At 65.5% G+C, this 15,953-nt stretch overlaps 5 non-coding genes across 5 annotated transcripts; all 5 read left to right on the forward strand.

Moving 5' to 3' along the window:
- Positions 1 to 2,658: 2,658 nt before the first annotated feature.
- Positions 2,659 to 2,753, forward strand: LOC122895143. Its single transcript, XR_006382125.1, has one exon. It is a non-coding gene; the product is annotated as a small nucleolar RNA SNORD116 (small nucleolar RNA).
- A 3,050-nt stretch (positions 2,754 to 5,803) lies between these two features.
- On the forward strand, positions 5,804 to 5,898 carry LOC122895144. The gene has a single exon (XR_006382126.1). It is a non-coding gene; the product is annotated as a small nucleolar RNA SNORD116 (small nucleolar RNA).
- A 3,050-nt stretch (positions 5,899 to 8,948) lies between these two features.
- LOC122895145 lies at positions 8,949 to 9,043 on the forward strand. Its single transcript, XR_006382127.1, has one exon. It is a non-coding gene; the product is annotated as a small nucleolar RNA SNORD116 (small nucleolar RNA).
- A 3,050-nt stretch (positions 9,044 to 12,093) lies between these two features.
- Positions 12,094 to 12,188, forward strand: LOC122895146. The gene has a single exon (XR_006382128.1). It is a non-coding gene; the product is annotated as a small nucleolar RNA SNORD116 (small nucleolar RNA).
- Positions 12,189 to 15,238: 3,050 nt separating this feature from the next.
- LOC122895147 lies at positions 15,239 to 15,333 on the forward strand. Its single transcript, XR_006382129.1, has one exon. It is a non-coding gene; the product is annotated as a small nucleolar RNA SNORD116 (small nucleolar RNA).
- The last annotated feature ends 620 nt before the right edge of the window (positions 15,334 to 15,953 follow it).

Raw genomic sequence — 15,953 nt, forward strand, 5'->3', positions numbered from 1 at the left:
GCAGCGTGGGCCGGGGTGGCGCTTCAAGCAGAACTCCTGAGGGAGCGTGTGGTACAGGGTGCAACGGCAGGGGCCATGGGTTGCGAGGAGAGCCCCGGGGCCCGTTACCCCTGTGGCATCGTTGGTGTGCCCCGGGGGCTTGTAGGTAGAGGGCAGAGGCCCACTGCCAGGACGCTGACCTTGACAGCAGCACCTGAAGGTAAGCCCGTGGAGGCCCAATGGGGCCCCACAAGGCACGAGCCGTGAGACCAGGGCACACGTGGAGCCGCCGTGCAGGCTCTCGGCCTACCCAAAAACGGCAGCGCCGGGGGGGAAGGCAGGCGGGGTGCTGGCGGGGTGCCGGCGGGGTGCTGCGTGGCCCGAGCCTCTGGTTGTATTCTGCCACACGCGGTCATGGCTTTGGGGACTGTGGGGGCCGTGCCCGACATCACCCGTTCCCGCTGGGCGGCCACCTGGTGGCTACGGGGACTTGCTCCGGGGTGCGTCGGGGCCGCGTTTCGGTCCCTTAGCGGAGTGGGCCCGGGGTCTCCGTCCCCGAGGTGCAGCGATCGGTGGGCGTCTTCCCAGGGACCCCCAGGAGTGCAATTGATTGTGATGAACCCCAGCACGTCCGGGACGCTGTCCGCCGGCGCAAGGCACGGAAGCCGTGGAGGGCTTGCTGCCCCCCGCGGGGCCTGGGCATGCGCTGCTGTAGGTATTTCTCAGAAGGTCCCAGAGACTGGTGGGCCAGATGCCCCGATGCCCAGTGGGATGGGGAACGCTCGAGACCTGTCCTTGCTCGCCTGCGCCCTTGGCAGGACGGGGCAAGCCCCGCGAGCATGGATCCCAGTCTGGCGCTGTGGCCTGGTCAGACGTGGATCTGGACAAAGTGCAGCTGTCGTGGGGCTGGAGGAGAAGTGGCTTCCTTCCCTTGCTCCTTGCACCTTTCCGTGGCATCGCAGTGGGTGAGCGACGCCGCCAGGGCCTGGGTCCTCAGTCCTGCGCCGAATGAGCAGCCCTGCCTAGCGTCCTGCACGGTGTCTGACGGAAACGTCCGCTGGGAATGTGTCCGAGCGTTTAAAGATCCCTGCCTTAGAGGAGCGAGGCCTGTGGGAGCCCAGGGTGGGACGGACTTGCCGAGCCAGCTGGATCCTGCACACGTGGGGACCGTGCTGCCCGATGAGAGCTCGTTGCTCAGGGGCGAGGCCCACGGAAGTCCGCTGGTCGTGGAAACACCCGTGCCCTTGGTGGGAATGGGTCCTGTGTTCAGTGGGAGGGTCAGCTGCTTGGTGGGAATGGGTCCTGTGTTCAGTGGGAGGGTCAGCTGGCCCTAGGCGTGTCATGGGAATCGCTTGCCAAGAGGTGTGCTGCCTGACACGGCAGGGACTCTCGGCTGAGAGCACGGGAGGTAGCGTTGCGACCGCAGTCCAAACCCCTTCTCCTCTCGCAAGGGCCTTGGGGAGGCGTAGGACCAACGCCTGATGTGCCAGCGCTTGCCGTTTCCGTGGGCCCCGGGGTTGTGTCGGTCGTCGCTGTGGGTCTCTCTCCTGCGGTCACGCTGTGTGACGCTGGGGCAAGCGTCAGGGTCACAGAGTTCATATCGCATTGGCCTCCGTCCCCGGCAGCGGGTGTAGCTAGCCAGAACCGGCGTGCTCTGCTTTGCCAGGAGACCTTGGACACGCGTTCTGTAAGGCCGTTTCCCGTCCGGCCACGAGGGTTTCGAATGTGGCGCTCGGAGATTCCGTGGCACCGATATTGCGGAGCGGCGTGGCAGGCCACGAGGCCAGGGGTCCCCGTCCTGGGAGGGCTCTGTGGGCCTGAGGTCCCCTCCAAGGGCGACCACCCTGTGGCAACTCCGACTGCGGAAATGCGCCCACATGCCACCGCCCTCCCACACGTCCATGTGGTCCACAAGGGCTCCCCACCCTCACACGCCAGGACCAAACCCAAACATACACCATTTCCGCAAACCGCCCAGCATCCACGCTCCACTACACACATACACACATGCACACACACACACACACACACACACACACATATCAACACATGCACGCCCCCTCGGCATACGCAGACTCATACCTGACGCCCCGGAGACCCACACGTCCGTGGCTTGCCCAGGCGGCACGTGTGGCATCCTGCCCGGCTGCCACCAAGTCAGATGGACAGAGGGTCAGAGGGTCAGGACTTGGCATAGGAAAGGCTTCTCCCCCACCCGTTGTGAGCTACACTGGGAGCTGTGCTCCTGGGTCTGTGGCTTACACGTGCGTGCTCCTTGTCCACACTTGTCAGGTGCAGGGCCCACGCTAGTAGGGCCTCCGTTCTGCCCAGAGATGATGTCCTTCCTGTCCTCGGATGCGCAGAGCTTGGTCGGGTCCGCGGAAGACGTGCAGTCCAGCGCCGGCACCCTGCGGACAGATCGTCGAGACGGTAAGCCTTCCCCTGTCTCAGGTGGAACTGGTGACGGTGGGATATCGCGCGCCTGCCGCAGAGGCTGCCAGTGCGCGCCAGCCTGGCGGCGAGCGGGGTCTGGTTCTCGGTGCGAGGTTGCACCGTTCCTCTTGCTCAGGAGTGTGGGTCCGGACGGGCCGGGCTGCCGCAGGGCTCTGAGGCCATCGGCTTACCCTCCTAGCCACCCAGCCTGGCCTGTTCAGTTACCAGGCGGCCCCGAATGTGCTCGGATCGATGATGACTCCCTCATTCTGCATTCCTTGGAAAAGCTGAACAAAATGAGTGAGAACTCCCTACCGTCGTTCTCATCGAAACTGAGGTCCAGCACGTTGTCTCCCCCGGGGCAGAAGGTAGGAGCGAGGGACAGCTTCCCCTCGGTCACACGCTGGTAGCCACCACCACCACCACCACCACCACCACCACCTCCACCAACACCACCACCTCCACCACCACCACCACCTCCACCACCGCTGCCGCCTCCGCAACCGCCGGTACCGCTAGCTCCGCCAGCACCACCATGTCTAGCCCCCGAGGGACTTCGGCCTGGGAAAGCCGCATGTGTGGCTCAGGGCCCGGGAGGCGTTTGCCCGCCTTAGCCAGTCGGAGGTCCTCAGAGGCGCCGCCGGGCTCTTGTGTCGAGTCGGGCAGATGGTATCCGGTTCGTGGGAGTCCCTTAAGGAGGCGCTGGGTGAGGCCCTCGGAGGCCTGTCCCGGAGCAGCGTGGGCCGGGGTGGCGCTTCAAGCAGAACTCCTGAGGGAGCGTGTGGTACAGGGTGCAACGGCAGGGGCCCTGGGTTGCGAGGAGAGCCCCGGGGCCCGTTACCCCTGTGGCATCGTTGGTGTGCCCCGGGGGCTTGTAGGTAGAGGGCAGAGGCCCACTGCCAGGACGCTGACCTTGACAGCAGCACCTGAAGGTAAGCCCGTGGAGGCCCAATGGGGCCCCACAAGGCACGAGCCGTGAGACCAGGGCACACGTGGAGCCGCCGTGCAGGCTCTCGGCCTACCCAAAAACGGCAGCGCCGGGGGGGAAGGCAGGCGGGGTGCTGGCGGGGTGCCGGCGGGGTGCTGCGTGGCCCGAGCCTCTGGTTGTATTCTGCCACACGCGGTCATGGCTTTGGGGACTGTGGGGGCCGTGCCCGACATCACCCGTTCCCGCTGGGCGGCCACCTGGTGGCTACGGGGACTTGCTCCGGGGTGCGTCGGGGCCGCGTTTCGGTCCCTTAGCGGAGTGGGCCCGGGGTCTCCGTCCCCGAGGTGCAGCGATCGGTGGGCGTCTTCCCAGGGACCCCCAGGAGTGCAATTGATTGTGATGAACCCCAGCACGTCCGGGACGCTGTCCGCCGGCGCAAGGCACGGAAGCCGTGGAGGGCTTGCTGCCCCCCGCGGGGCCTGGGCATGCGCTGCTGTAGGTATTTCTCAGAAGGTCCCAGAGACTGGTGGGCCAGATGCCCCGATGCCCAGTGGGATGGGGAACGCTCGAGACCTGTCCTTGCTCGCCTGCGCCCTTGGCAGGACGGGGCAAGCCCCGCGAGCATGGATCCCAGTCTGGCGCTGTGGCCTGGTCAGACGTGGATCTGGACAAAGTGCAGCTGTCGTGGGGCTGGAGGAGAAGTGGCTTCCTTCCCTTGCTCCTTGCACCTTTCCGTGGCATCGCAGTGGGTGAGCGACGCCGCCAGGGCCTGGGTCCTCAGTCCTGCGCCGAATGAGCAGCCCTGCCTAGCGTCCTGCACGGTGTCTGACGGAAACGTCCGCTGGGAATGTGTCCGAGCGTTTAAAGATCCCTGCCTTAGAGGAGCGAGGCCTGTGGGAGCCCAGGGTGGGACGGACTTGCCGAGCCAGCTGGATCCTGCACACGTGGGGACCGTGCTGCCCGATGAGAGCTCGTTGCTCAGGGGCGAGGCCCACGGAAGTCCGCTGGTCGTGGAAACACCCGTGCCCTTGGTGGGAATGGGTCCTGTGTTCAGTGGGAGGGTCAGCTGCTTGGTGGGAATGGGTCCTGTGTTCAGTGGGAGGGTCAGCTGGCCCTAGGCGTGTCATGGGAATCGCTTGCCAAGAGGTGTGCTGCCTGACACGGCAGGGACTCTCGGCTGAGAGCACGGGAGGTAGCGTTGCGACCGCAGTCCAAACCCCTTCTCCTCTCGCAAGGGCCTTGGGGAGGCGTAGGACCAACGCCTGATGTGCCAGCGCTTGCCGTTTCCGTGGGCCCCGGGGTTGTGTCGGTCGTCGCTGTGGGTCTCTCTCCTGCGGTCACGCTGTGTGACGCTGGGGCAAGCGTCAGGGTCACAGAGTTCATATCGCATTGGCCTCCGTCCCCGGCAGCGGGTGTAGCTAGCCAGAACCGGCGTGCTCTGCTTTGCCAGGAGACCTTGGACACGCGTTCTGTAAGGCCGTTTCCCGTCCGGCCACGAGGGTTTCGAACGTGGCGCTCGGAGATTCCGTGGCACCGATATTGCGGAGCGGCGTGGCAGGCCACGAGGCCAGGGGTCCCCGTCCTGGGAGGGCTCTGTGGGCCTGAGGTCCCCTCCAAGGGCGACCACCCTGTGGCAACTCCGACTGCGGAAATGCGCCCACATGCCACCGCCCTCCCACACGTCCATGTGGTCCACAAGGGCTCCCCACCCTCACACGCCAGGACCAAACCCAAACATACACCATTTCCGCAAACCGCCCAGCATCCACGCTCCACTACACACATACACACATGCACACACACACACACACACACACACACACATATCAACACATGCACGCCCCCTCGGCATACGCAGACTCATACCTGACGCCCCGGAGACCCACACGTCCGTGGCTTGCCCAGGCGGCACGTGTGGCATCCTGCCCGGCTGCCACCAAGTCAGATGGACAGAGGGTCAGAGGGTCAGGACTTGGCATAGGAAAGGCTTCTCCCCCACCCGTTGTGAGCTACACTGGGAGCTGTGCTCCTGGGTCTGTGGCTTACACGTGCGTGCTCCTTGTCCACACTTGTCAGGTGCAGGGCCCACGCTAGGAGGGCCTCCGTTCTGCCCAGAGATGATGTCCTTCCTGTCCTCGGATGCGCAGAGCTTGGTCGGGTCCGCGGAAGACGTGCAGTCCAGCGCCGGCACCCTGCGGACAGATCGTCGAGACGGTAAGCCTTCCCCTGTCTCAGGTGGAACTGGTGACGGTGGGATATCGCGCGCCTGCCGCAGAGGCTGCCAGTGCGCGCCAGCCTGGCGGCGAGCGGGGTCTGGTTCTCGGTGCGAGGTTGCAGCGTTCCTCTTGCTCAGGAGTGTGGGTCCGGACGGGCCGGGCTGCCGCAGGGCTCTGAGGCCATCGGCTTACCCTCCTAGCCACCCAGCCTGGCCTGTTCAGTTACCAGGCGGCCCCGAATGTGCTCGGATCGATGATGACTCCCTCATTCTGCATTCCTTGGAAAAGCTGAACAAAATGAGTGAGAACTCCCTACCGTCGTTCTCATCGAAACTGAGGTCCAGCACGTTGTCTCCCCCGGGGCAGAAGGTAGGAGCGAGGGACAGCTTCCCCTCGGTCACACGCTGGTAGCCACCACCACCACCACCACCACCACCACCACCTCCACCAACACCACCACCTCCACCACCACCACCACCTCCACCACCGCTGCCGCCTCCGCAACCGCCGGTACCGCTAGCTCCGCCAGCACCACCATGTCTAGCCCCCGAGGGACTTCGGCCTGGGAAAGCCGCATGTGTGGCTCAGGGCCCGGGAGGCGTTTGCCCGCCTTAGCCAGTCGGAGGTCCTCAGAGGCGCCGCCGGGCTCTTGTGTCGAGTCGGGCAGATGGTATCCGGTTCGTGGGAGTCCCTTAAGGAGGCGCTGGGTGAGGCCCTCGGAGGCCTGTCCCGGAGCAGCGTGGGCCGGGGTGGCGCTTCAAGCAGAACTCCTGAGGGAGCGTGTGGTACAGGGTGCAACGGCAGGGGCCCTGGGTTGCGAGGAGAGCCCCGGGGCCCGTTACCCCTGTGGCATCGTTGGTGTGCCCCGGGGGCTTGTAGGTAGAGGGCAGAGGCCCACTGCCAGGACGCTGACCTTGACAGCAGCACCTGAAGGTAAGCCCGTGGAGGCCCAATGGGGCCCCACAAGGCACGAGCCGTGAGACCAGGGCACACGTGGAGCCGCCGTGCAGGCTCTCGGCCTACCCAAAAACGGCAGCGCCGGGGGGGAAGGCAGGCGGGGTGCTGGCGGGGTGCCGGCGGGGTGCTGCGTGGCCCGAGCCTCTGGTTGTATTCTGCCACACGCGGTCATGGCTTTGGGGACTGTGGGGGCCGTGCCCGACATCACCCGTTCCCGCTGGGCGGCCACCTGGTGGCTACGGGGACTTGCTCCGGGGTGCGTCGGGGCCGCGTTTCGGTCCCTTAGCGGAGTGGGCCCGGGGTCTCCGTCCCCGAGGTGCAGCGATCGGTGGGCGTCTTCCCAGGGACCCCCAGGAGTGCAATTGATTGTGATGAACCCCAGCACGTCCGGGACGCTGTCCGCCGGCGCAAGGCACGGAAGCCGTGGAGGGCTTGCTGCCCCCCGCGGGGCCTGGGCATGCGCTGCTGTAGGTATTTCTCAGAAGGTCCCAGAGACTGGTGGGCCAGATGCCCCGATGCCCAGTGGGATGGGGAACGCTCGAGACCTGTCCTTGCTCGCCTGCGCCCTTGGCAGGACGGGGCAAGCCCCGCGAGCATGGATCCCAGTCTGGCGCTGTGGCCTGGTCAGACGTGGATCTGGACAAAGTGCAGCTGTCGTGGGGCTGGAGGAGAAGTGGCTTCCTTCCCTTGCTCCTTGCACCTTTCCGTGGCATCGCAGTGGGTGAGCGACGCCGCCAGGGCCTGGGTCCTCAGTCCTGCGCCGAATGAGCAGCCCTGCCTAGCGTCCTGCACGGTGTCTGACGGAAACGTCCGCTGGGAATGTGTCCGAGCGTTTAAAGATCCCTGCCTTAGAGGAGCGAGGCCTGTGGGAGCCCAGGGTGGGACGGACTTGCCGAGCCAGCTGGATCCTGCACACGTGGGGACCGTGCTGCCCGATGAGAGCTCGTTGCTCAGGGGCGAGGCCCACGGAAGTCCGCTGGTCGTGGAAACACCCGTGCCCTTGGTGGGAATGGGTCCTGTGTTCAGTGGGAGGGTCAGCTGCTTGGTGGGAATGGGTCCTGTGTTCAGTGGGAGGGTCAGCTGGCCCTAGGCGTGTCATGGGAATCGCTTGCCAAGAGGTGTGCTGCCTGACACGGCAGGGACTCTCGGCTGAGAGCACGGGAGGTAGCGTTGCGACCGCAGTCCAAACCCCTTCTCCTCTCGCAAGGGCCTTGGGGAGGCGTAGGACCAACGCCTGATGTGCCAGCGCTTGCCGTTTCCGTGGGCCCCGGGGTTGTGTCGGTCGTCGCTGTGGGTCTCTCTCCTGCGGTCACGCTGTGTGACGCTGGGGCAAGCGTCAGGGTCACAGAGTTCATATCGCATTGGCCTCCGTCCCCGGCAGCGGGTGTAGCTAGCCAGAACCGGCGTGCTCTGCTTTGCCAGGAGACCTTGGACACGCGTTCTGTAAGGCCGTTTCCCGTCCGGCCACGAGGGTTTCGAACGTGGCGCTCGGAGATTCCGTGGCACCGATATTGCGGAGCGGCGTGGCAGGCCACGAGGCCAGGGGTCCCCGTCCTGGGAGGGCTCTGTGGGCCTGAGGTCCCCTCCAAGGGCGACCACCCTGTGGCAACTCCGACTGCGGAAATGCGCCCACATGCCACCGCCCTCCCACACGTCCATGTGGTCCACAAGGGCTCCCCACCCTCACACGCCAGGACCAAACCCAAACATACACCATTTCCGCAAACCGCCCAGCATCCACGCTCCACTACACACATACACACACGCACACACACACACACACACACACACACACATATCAACACATGCACGCCCCCTCGGCATACGCAGACTCATACCTGACGCCCCGGAGACCCACACGTCCGTGGCTTGCCCAGGCGGCACGTGTGGCATCCTGCCCGGCTGCCACCAAGTCAGATGGACAGAGGGTCAGAGGGTCAGGACTTGGCATAGGAAAGGCTTCTCCCCCACCCGTTGTGAGCTACACTGGGAGCTGTGCTCCTGGGTCTGTGGCTTACACGTGCGTGCTCCTTGTCCACACTTGTCAGGTGCAGGGCCCACGCTAGGAGGGCCTCCGTTCTGCCCAGAGATGATGTCCTTCCTGTCCTCGGATGCGCAGAGCTTGGTCGGGTCCGCGGAAGACGTGCAGTCCAGCGCCGGCACCCTGCGGACAGATCGTCGAGACGGTAAGCCTTCCCCTGTCTCAGGTGGAACTGGTGACGGTGGGATATCGCGCGCCTGCCGCAGAGGCTGCCAGTGCGCGCCAGCCTGGCGGCGAGCGGGGTCTGGTTCTCGGTGCGAGGTTGCACCGTTCCTCTTGCTCAGGAGTGTGGGTCCGGACGGGCCGGGCTGCCGCAGGGCTCTGAGGCCATCGGCTTACCCTCCTAGCCACCCAGCCTGGCCTGTTCAGTTACCAGGCGGCCCCGAATGTGCTCGGATCGATGATGACTCCCTCATTCTGCATTCCTTGGAAAAGCTGAACAAAATGAGTGAGAACTCCCTACCGTCGTTCTCATCGAAACTGAGGTCCAGCACGTTGTCTCCCCCGGGGCAGAAGGTAGGAGCGAGGGACAGCTTCCCCTCGGTCACACGCTGGTAGCCACCACCACCACCACCACCACCACCACCACCTCCACCAACACCACCACCTCCACCACCACCACCACCTCCACCACCGCTGCCGCCTCCGCAACCGCCGGTACCGCTAGCTCCGCCAGCACCACCATGTCTAGCCCCCGAGGGACTTCGGCCTGGGAAAGCCGCATGTGTGGCTCAGGGCCCGGGAGGCGTTTGCCCGCCTTAGCCAGTCGGAGGTCCTCAGAGGCGCCGCCGGGCTCTTGTGTCGAGTCGGGCAGATGGTATCCGGTTCGTGGGAGTCCCTTAAGGAGGCGCTGGGTGAGGCCCTCGGAGGCCTGTCCCGGAGCAGCGTGGGCCGGGGTGGCGCTTCAAGCAGAACTCCTGAGGGAGCGTGTGGTACAGGGTGCAACGGCAGGGGCCATGGGTTGCGAGGAGAGCCCCGGGGCCCGTTACCCCTGTGGCATCGTTGGTGTGCCCCGGGGGCTTGTAGGTAGAGGGCAGAGGCCCACTGCCAGGACGCTGACCTTGACAGCAGCACCTGAAGGTAAGCCCGTGGAGGCCCAATGGGGCCCCACAAGGCACGAGCCGTGAGACCAGGGCACACGTGGAGCCGCCGTGCAGGCTCTCGGCCTACCCAAAAACGGCAGCGCCGGGGGGGAAGGCAGGCGGGGTGCTGGCGGGGTGCCGGCGGGGTGCTGCGTGGCCCGAGCCTCTGGTTGTATTCTGCCACACGCGGTCATGGCTTTGGGGACTGTGGGGGCCGTGCCCGACATCACCCGTTCCCGCTGGGCGGCCACCTGGTGGCTACGGGGACTTGCTCCGGGGTGCGTCGGGGCCGCGTTTCGGTCCCTTAGCGGAGTGGGCCCGGGGTCTCCGTCCCCGAGGTGCAGCGATCGGTGGGCGTCTTCCCAGGGACCCCCAGGAGTGCAATTGACTGTGATGAACCCCAGCACGTCCGGGACGCTGTCCGCCGGCGCAAGGCACGGAAGCCGTGGAGGGCTTGCTGCCCCCCGCGGGGCCTGGGCATGCACTGCTGTAGGTATTTCTCAGAAGGTCCCAGAGACTGGTGGGCCAGATGCCCCGATGCCCAGTGGGATGGGGAACGCTCGAGACCTGTCCTTGCTCGCCTGCGCCCTTGGCAGGACGGGGCAAGCCCCGCGAGCATGGATCCCAGTCTGGCGCTGTGGCCTGGTCAGACGTGGATCTGGACAAAGTGCAGCTGTCGTGGGGCTGGAGGAGAAGTGGCTTCCTTCCCTTGCTCCTTGCACCTTTCCGTGGCATCGCAGTGGGTGAGCGACGCAGCCAGGGCCTGGGTCCTCAGTCCTGCGCCGAATGAGCAGCCCTGCCTAGCGTCCTGCACGGTGTCTGACGGAAACGTCCGCTGGGAATGTGTCCGAGCGTTTAAAGATCCCTGCCTTAGAGGAGCGAGGCCTGTGGGAGCCCAGGGTGGGACGGACTTGCCGAGCCAGCTGGATCCTGCACACGTGGGGACCGTGCTGCCCGATGAGAGCTCGTTGCTCAGGGGCGAGGCCCACGGAAGTCCGCTGGTCGTGGAAACACCCGTGCCCTTGGTGGGAATGGGTCCTGTGTTCAGTGGGAGGGTCAGCTGCTTGGTGGGAATGGGTCCTGTGTTCAGTGGGAGGGTCAGCTGGCCCTAGGCGTGTCATGGGAATCGCTTGCCAAGAGGTGTGCTGCCTGACACGGCAGGGACTCTCGGCTGAGAGCACGGGAGGTAGCGTTGCGACCGCAGTCCAAACCCCTTCTCCTCTCGCAAGGGCCTTGGGGAGGCGTAGGACCAACGCCTGATGTGCCAGCGCTTGCCGTTTCCGTGGGCCCCGGGGTTGTGTCGGTCGTCGCTGTGGGTCTCTCTCCTGCGGTCACGCTGTGTGACGCTGGGGCAAGCGTCAGGGTCACAGAGTTCATATCGCATTGGCCTCCGTCCCCGGCAGCGGGTGTAGCTAGCCAGAACCGGCGTGCTCTGCTTTGCCAGGAGACCTTGGACACGCGTTCTGTAAGGCCGTTTCCCGTCCGGCCACGAGGGTTTCGAATGTGGCGCTCGGAGATTCCGTGGCACCGATATTGCGGAGCGGCGTGGCAGGCCACGAGGCCAGGGGTCCCCGTCCTGGGAGGGCTCTGTGGGCCTGAGGTCCCCTCCAAGGGCGACCACCCTGTGGCAACTCCGACTGCGGAAATGCGCCCACATGCCACCGCCCTCCCACACGTCCATGTGGTCCACAAGGGCTCCCCACCCTCACACGCCAGGACCAAACCCAAACATACACCATTTCCGCAAACCGCCCAGCATCCACGCTCCACTACACACATACACACATGCACACACACACACACACACACACACACACATATCAACACATGCACGCCCCCTCGGCATACGCAGACTCATACCTGACGCCCCGGAGACCCACACGTCCGTGGCTTGCCCAGGCGGCACGTGTGGCATCCTGCCCGGCTGCCACCAAGTCAGATGGACAGAGGGTCAGAGGGTCAGGACTTGGCATAGGAAAGGCTTCTCCCCCACCCGTTGTGAGCTACACTGGGAGCTGTGCTCCTGGGTCTGTGGCTTACACGTGCGTGCTCCTTGTCCACACTTGTCAGGTGCAGGGCCCACGCTAGTAGGGCCTCCGTTCTGCCCAGAGATGATGTCCTTCCTGTCCTCGGATGCGCAGAGCTTGGTCGGGTCCGCGGAAGACGTGCAGTCCAGCGCCGGCACCCTGCGGACAGATCGTCGAGACGGTAAGCCTTCCCCTGTCTCAGGTGGAACTGGTGACGGTGGGATATCGCGCGCCTGCCGCAGAGGCTGCCAGTGCGCGCCAGCCTGGCGGCGAGCGGGGTCTGGTTCTCGGTGCGAGGTTGCACCGTTCCTCTTGCTCAGGAGTGTGGGTCCGGACGGGCCGGGCTGCCGCAGGGCTCTGAGGCCATCGGCTTACCCTCCTAGCCACCCAGCCTGGCCTGTTCAGTTACCAGGCGGCCCCGAATGTGCTCGGATCGATGATGACTCCCTCATTCTGCATTCCTTGGAAAAGCTGAACAAAATGAGTGAGAACTCCCTACCGTCGTTCTCATCGAAACTGAGGTCCAGCACGTTGTCTCCCCCGGGGCAGAAGGTAGGAGCGAGGGACAGCTTCCCCTCGGTCACACGCTGGTAGCCACCACCACCACCACCACCACCACCACCACCTCCACCAACACCACCACCTCCACCACCACCACCACCTCCACCACCGCTGCCGCCTCCGCAACCGCCGGTACCGCTAGCTCCGCCAGCACCACCATGTCTAGCCCCCGAGGGACTTCGGCCTGGGAAAGCCGCATGTGTGGCTCAGGGCCCGGGAGGCGTTTGCCCGCCTTAGCCAGTCGGAGGTCCTCAGAGGCGCCGCCGGGCTCTTGTGTCGAGTCGGGCAGATGGTATCCGGTTCGTGGGAGTCCCTTAAGGAGGCGCTGGGTGAGGCCCTCGGAGGCCTGTCCCGGAGCAGCGTGGGCCGGGGTGGCGCTTCAAGCAGAACTCCTGAGGGAGCGTGTGGTACAGGGTGCAACGGCAGGGGCCCTGGGTTGCGAGGAGAGCCCCGGGGCCCGTTACCCCTGTGGCATCGTTGGTGTGCCCCGGGGGCTTGTAGGTAGAGGGCAGAGGCCCACTGCCAGGACGCTGACCTTGACAGCAGCACCTGAAGGTAAGCCCGTGGAGGCCCAATGGGGCCCCACAAGGCACGAGCCGTGAGACCAGGGCACACGTGGAGCCGCCGTGCAGGCTCTCGGCCTACCCAAAAACGGCAGCGCCGGGGGGGAAGGCAGGCGGGGTGCTGGCGGGGTGCCGGCGGGGTGCTGCGTGGCCCGAGCCTCTGGTTGTATTCTGCCACACGCGGTCATGGCTTTGGGGACTGTGGGGGCCGTGCCCGACATCACCCGTTCCCGCTGGGCGGCCACCTGGTGGCTACGGGGACTTGCTCCGGGGTGCGTCGGGGCCGCGTTTCGGTCCCTTAGCGGAGTGGGCCCGGGGTCTCCGTCCCCGAGGTGCAGCGATCGGTGGGCGTCTTCCCAGGGACCCCCAGGAGTGCAATTGATTGTGATGAACCCCAGCACGTCCGGGACGCTGTCCGCCGGCGCAAGGCACGGAAGCCGTGGAGGGCTTGCTGCCCCCCGCGGGGCCTGGGCATGCGCTGCTGTAGGTATTTCTCAGAAGGTCCCAGAGACTGGTGGGCCAGATGCCCCGATGCCCAGTGGGATGGGGAACGCTCGAGACCTGTCCTTGCTCGCCTGCGCCCTTGGCAGGACGGGGCAAGCCCCGCGAGCATGGATCCCAGTCTGGCGCTGTGGCCTGGTCAGACGTGGATCTGGACAAAGTGCAGCTGTCGTGGGGCTGGAGGAGAAGTGGCTTCCTTCCCTTGCTCCTTGCACCTTTCCGTGGCATCGCAGTGGGTGAGCGACGCCGCCAGGGCCTGGGTCCTCAGTCCTGCGCCGAATGAGCAGCCCTGCCTAGCGTCCTGCACGGTGTCTGACGGAAACGTCCGCTGGGAATGTGTCCGAGCGTTTAAAGATCCCTGCCTTAGAGGAGCGAGGCCTGTGGGAGCCCAGGGTGGGACGGACTTGCCGAGCCAGCTGGATCCTGCACACGTGGGGACCGTGCTGCCCGATGAGAGCTCGTTGCTCAGGGGCGAGGCCCACGGAAGTCCGCTGGTCGTGGAAACACCCGTGCCCTTGGTGGGAATGGGTCCTGTGTTCAGTGGGAGGGTCAGCTGCTTGGTGGGAATGGGTCCTGTGTTCAGTGGGAGGGTCAGCTGGCCCTAGGCGTGTCATGGGAATCGCTTGCCAAGAGGTGTGCTGCCTGACACGGCAGGGACTCTCGGCTGAGAGCACGGGAGGTAGCGTTGCGACCGCAGTCCAAACCCCTTCTCCTCTCGCAAGGGCCTTGGGGAGGCGTAGGACCAACGCCTGATGTGCCAGCGCTTGCCGTTTCCGTGGGCCCCGGGGTTGTGTCGGTCGTCGCTGTGGGTCTCTCTCCTGCGGTCACGCTGTGTGACGCTGGGGCAAGCGTCAGGGTCACAGAGTTCATATCGCATTGGCCTCCGTCCCCGGCAGCGGGTGTAGCTAGCCAGAACCGGCGTGCTCTGCTTTGCCAGGAGACCTTGGACACGCGTTCTGTAAGGCCGTTTCCCGTCCGGCCACGAGGGTTTCGAACGTGGCGCTCGGAGATTCCGTGGCACCGATATTGCGGAGCGGCGTGGCAGGCCACGAGGCCAGGGGTCCCCGTCCTGGGAGGGCTCTGTGGGCCTGAGGTCCCCTCCAAGGGCGACCACCCTGTGGCAACTCCGACTGCGGAAATGCGCCCACATGCCACCGCCCTCCCACACGTCCATGTGGTCCACAAGGGCTCCCCACCCTCACACGCCAGGACCAAACCCAAACATACACCATTTCCGCAAACCGCCCAGCATCCACGCTCCACTACACACATACACACATGCACACACACACACACACACACACACACACATATCAACACATGCACGCCCCCTCGGCATACGCAGACTCATACCTGACGCCCCGGAGACCCACACGTCCGTGGCTTGCCCAGGCGGCACGTGTGGCATCCTGCCCGGCTGCCACCAAGTCAGATGGACAGAGGGTCAGAGGGTCAGGACTTGGCATAGGAAAGGCTTCTCCCCCACCCGTTGTGAGCTACACTGGGAGCTGTGCTCCTGGGTCTGTGGCTTACACGTGCGTGCTCCTTGTCCACACTTGTCAGGTGCAGGGCCCACGCTAGGAGGGCCTCCGTTCTGCCCAGAGATGATGTCCTTCCTGTCCTCGGATGCGCAGAGCTTGGTCGGGTCCGCGGAAGACGTGCAGTCCAGCGCCGGCACCCTGCGGACAGATCGTCGAGACGGTAAGCCTTCCCCTGTCTCAGGTGGAACTGGTGACGGTGGGATATCGCGCGCCTGCCGCAGAGGCTGCCAGTGCGCGCCAGCCTGGCGGCGAGCGGGGTCTGGTTCTCGGTGCGAGGTTGCACCGTTCCTCTTGCTCAGGAGTGTGGGTCCGGACGGGCCGGGCTGCCGCAGGGCTCTGAGGCCATCGGCTTACCCTCCTAGCCACCCAGCCTGGCCTGTTCAGTTACCAGGCGGCCCCGAATGTGCTCGGATCGATGATGACTCCCTCATTCTGCATTCCTTGGAAAAGCTGAACAAAATGAGTGAGAACTCCCTACCGTCGTTCTCATCGAAACTGAGGTCCAGCACGTTGTCTCCCCCGGGGCAGAAGGTAGGAGCGAGGGACAGCTTCCCCTCGGTCACACGCTGGTAGCCACCACCACCACCACCACCACCACCACCACCTCCACCAACACCACCACCTCCACCACCACCACCACCTCCACCACCGCTGCCGCCTCCGCAACCGCCGGTACCGCTAGCTCCGCCAGCACCACCATGTCTAGCCCCCGAGGGACTTCGGCCTGGGAAAGCCGCATGTGTGGCTCAGGGCCCGGGAGGCGTTTGCCCGCCTTAGCCAGTCGGAGGTCCTCAGAGGCGCCGCCGGGCTCTTGTGTCGAGTCGGGCAGATGGTATCCGGTTCGTGGGAGTCCCTTAAGGAGGCGCTGGGTGAGGCCCTCGGAGGCCTGTCCCGGAGCAGCGTGGGCCGGGGTGGCGCTTCAAGCAGAACTCCTGAGGGAGCGTGTGGTACAGGGTGCAACGGCAGGGGCCCTGGGTTGCGAGGAGAGCCCCGGGGCCCGTTACCCCTGTGGCATCGTTGGTGTGCCCCGGGGGCTTGTAGGTAGAGGGCAGAGGCCCACTGCCAGGACGCTGACCTTGACAGCAGCACCTGAAGGTAAGCCCGTGGAGGCCCAATGGGGCCCC

This window comes from Neovison vison, chromosome 13, assembly GCF_020171115.1.
Source record: "Neovison vison isolate M4711 chromosome 13, ASM_NN_V1, whole genome shotgun sequence".
In the NCBI taxonomy this organism is placed as follows: Eukaryota; Metazoa; Chordata; class Mammalia; order Carnivora; family Mustelidae; genus Neogale; species Neogale vison.